Below are 3,221 nucleotides of genomic sequence, written 5' to 3' on the forward strand. Positions count from 1 at the left end.
GGACCCTCAATAAAGGGGACAGAGCAGGGAGGAGAAGGATCCTTCCAGGGAGAGGAAGGGCAGGGAGGAGATGGGAACCTCCATGGAGGAGATGGGTCAAGGAGGAGAAGGTACCCTCCATGGAGGGGGGAGCATAGGGGACAGGGAAGGGAGAATAGGGGACCCTCCATGGAGGGGGAAGGGCTATGGGGAAGGGATACAGGGAACCCTCTAAGGATGGGCTGGGCAGGGAGGAGAGGGGACACTGCATGAAGAAGGGAGGGCAGGGGAAGTGGGGACCCTTCATGCAGGAGACAGGGCAGTGGAGCAGGGGACCCTCCATTGAGGCTACAGGACAGGTGGGGCAGGGGACCCTCCATGGAGGGGTAGGGCAGGGAGGAGAGGGGACACTCCATTGAGGGAAGAAGACAGAGAGGAGAGGTGACCCTCCATGGATGGTGCTGGGCAGGGAGGAGAAGGGACCCTCCATGGAGGGGAGATGACAGGGAGGAGAAGGGACCCTCCATGGAGGGAGAGAATAAAGAGTCGAGGGGACAATGCATGGAGGTTTCAGGTAACGAGAAGAGGCGACCTACCATGGAGATAACAGGGCAGGGAGGAGAGGACCCTCCATGGAAGGGAAGGATAGTGAGAATGGGAACTCTATGTGGAGGGGGAAGTGAAGGGGGTATAGGGAACAGGGAACTCTCCATTGATAGGGCAGTGCAGTGGGGACTGGGAACACGGGACTCTGTATGATTGGCCAGTCAGGGAGAAGAGGGGAATCTCCATGGAGGAGGGAGGGCAGGGAAAGTGGGGAGCCTCCATTGAGGGGACTGGGCAGGGAGGAGAGGGGGACACGCCCATGAGAGGAGGGCAGGGCAGTGGACAGGGAAACCGCATGGAGGGGACAGGGAAAACCTTGGGGAGGCAGGGAGACAGGGCCCTCCATGGATGGGGAGGGCAGGGTGAAGAGAACCCCAACTTGAGAGGGGGCAGGGCAGGGAGGGAGAGGAGGTAGGAACCCTCTATGAGGGGCACAGCAGGGGGACAGAGAACTTCACTTTGAGGAGGCAAGCAGTGGAGAAAGGGAGCCCCAGTTTGAGGGAGAAGGGCAGGGAGAGGACAGAATCCTACATGGAGGGACAGGGCATGCATGAGAGGGAATAGGGAACCCTCCATGGAGAGGAGAGGCTAGGGGGATAGGGAAGCCTACTTTGAGACAGCAAGGATTTTAGCACAGGTCCTGAAATAGATGGCAGGGCAGGGGGGAGAGGGCATCCTCCAGGGAGGTAGCAGGGCAGGGAGGACAAAGGACCCCACATAGTCCGAGCAAGATAGGGGGGTCAGGGCACCATCCATGGAGGGGCCAGGGAAGGGGGGACATGGGAGTAGAGATAGGTAACAGGGGAAACAGACCCCTCCATGGAGAGTTCCCTGTTCCCCATGGTGAAGCCCTTGCCCCCAGCCCTGCCCCTTGGCAGCATTCCCTCTCATACCTGTCCATTGGCCCCTCCCCTGGTCCCCTGACCCTGCTGCCCTGCCTTCCCATGGAGGGGCTGCTGTCTCTCCTGCTCTGACCACTCTGTGGTTGGTCCCCTTATCCCTCTGCCCTTTCCCTCCATGCAGGGTCTTCTGTTTCCCTGCCCTGACCCCTCACTCACAGGCATCTGAGGGGCATATGCTCTGGTCTGTCCAGTGTTCATCTCTCCTGCCTCCAGGCCGAATGTCCACTCTCTGTACCTGAAGCATATTCTCACCTTCTTCATCTGTCTAAATCCTACCCGTGCTCTCAAGACACATCTCAAATATCATTTCAAATGTCAAATCACAAGCAGGGGAAGGGGGGTGGGGGGTGGGGGCTGGGAAGTTGGGCGTGGAGGATGGGAGGTGTGGGGTGTGGGGTGCGTGATGAGGGGGCCGGTGGGGGGTAGGGTTGGGGGTAAGAGTGGGAGGTGGGGGTGAGGGGTAGTGTTGGGGGATGAGAGCTGGCGGGAGGGGATTTGGGGGTGGCAGATGGGGGCTGTGCGTTGGGGATGTGGTGAGGCAGGTGGGGGCTGGGGGTGTGGGGTTCGGGGTGGCAGGTGGGGGTGGCGTGTGGGGAGTAGGGGCTAAGGTTGGTGGGTGACAGGTAGGGGAGGGAGAAGAGAGCATAGGGGGGATAAATGGTGATGGAAGGAGACTTGACCTGAAGCCAGTGAGCACACAATGCGATATACAAATGATGCATTATAGAATTGCACACCTGACCTATGCAATTTTATTAATGAATGTCACCCAAATAAGGTTGATTAAAAATAAATAAAAGGTGGGTCTTTTGAGGTTGATTAGGTTATGAGGGTGGAGCCCTCATGAATAGGATTAATACCCTTTTCAAAGATATCCCATGCTAGACTTATCAGGAGATGCTTTTATATGTTATATAAATGTCTAACCACTATTTTGTACACTTGAAACTAATATTGAATGTCATCCCTAATTGAAAAAAAATTAAAGAAGTAATTTTTAATAAAAATGAAAATGCAAATCAGAGTGATCTTTAAAAAATATAAATCAGATCATTACACTCTGTGCCTAAAAGCCTTAAGCGCTCCAGCAGGGGTCAGCTCTCCAGACAGAATTATGCTTGTGAGGGTGTTACACTGCTGGGAGAGGAATGCCCTGTCTTCTTCCTCCAGTAGCTCCCTTCACTGCTCTGGTGATGTGTGGCACTGTTGCAGGGCAGAACTGTGCTTCCTTGAGAGTGAGCTAAGCATCACTTTGGCTGCTTAGTTGTAGTGTGGGAGCAGACACAGAGAAAATCAATTTAAGCCTTAAAAGTTCTCACAGCATTTCAACCCTCCAAACGGACCTCTATCCTCCCTTCCCTACACTCCAGCCAGCCTGGCTCACCCAGCCTTGAGGAAAGAAGGCAGGGACAGTGCTGCCCGGGAAGCCAGTGAGCATGCATGTGGTCGGAAGTCTGGAGAGAGCTCCAGTTCTCTTAGGACAGAAATGGAGGGATGAATCTGCTGAAATCAGCCACCCATGAGGGGACTCTACTTTTCACTACGTGATGGCTGGATTGCACCTGCATGATCCCACCATGCTCTTGCTCCCCTGTGACATCCCAGGGCATCCATGAGTCATCTACAACAGGAAGCAGCTCTCTGGCCTTTGAGAATCCACAGACCCTCTGCAAAGCCCTTAAGCTCACACGGCTGATCTCAGACTACAGATTCCAGACATCTTCAATCCTGGGA

At 55.0% G+C, this 3,221-nt stretch overlaps 1 non-coding gene across 1 annotated transcript; it reads left to right on the forward strand.

Moving 5' to 3' along the window:
• The first annotated feature begins 2,570 nt into the window (after positions 1 to 2,570).
• Positions 2,571 to 2,773, forward strand: LOC118669534. The gene has a single exon (XR_004972008.1). It is a non-coding gene; the product is annotated as a small nucleolar RNA SNORA74 (small nucleolar RNA).
• Positions 2,774 to 3,221: the final 448 nt, after the last annotated feature.

Source organism: Myotis myotis, unplaced genomic scaffold (genome assembly GCF_014108235.1).
Source record: "Myotis myotis isolate mMyoMyo1 unplaced genomic scaffold, mMyoMyo1.p scaffold_m19_p_14, whole genome shotgun sequence".
NCBI classification, from domain to species: Eukaryota; Metazoa; Chordata; class Mammalia; order Chiroptera; family Vespertilionidae; genus Myotis; species Myotis myotis.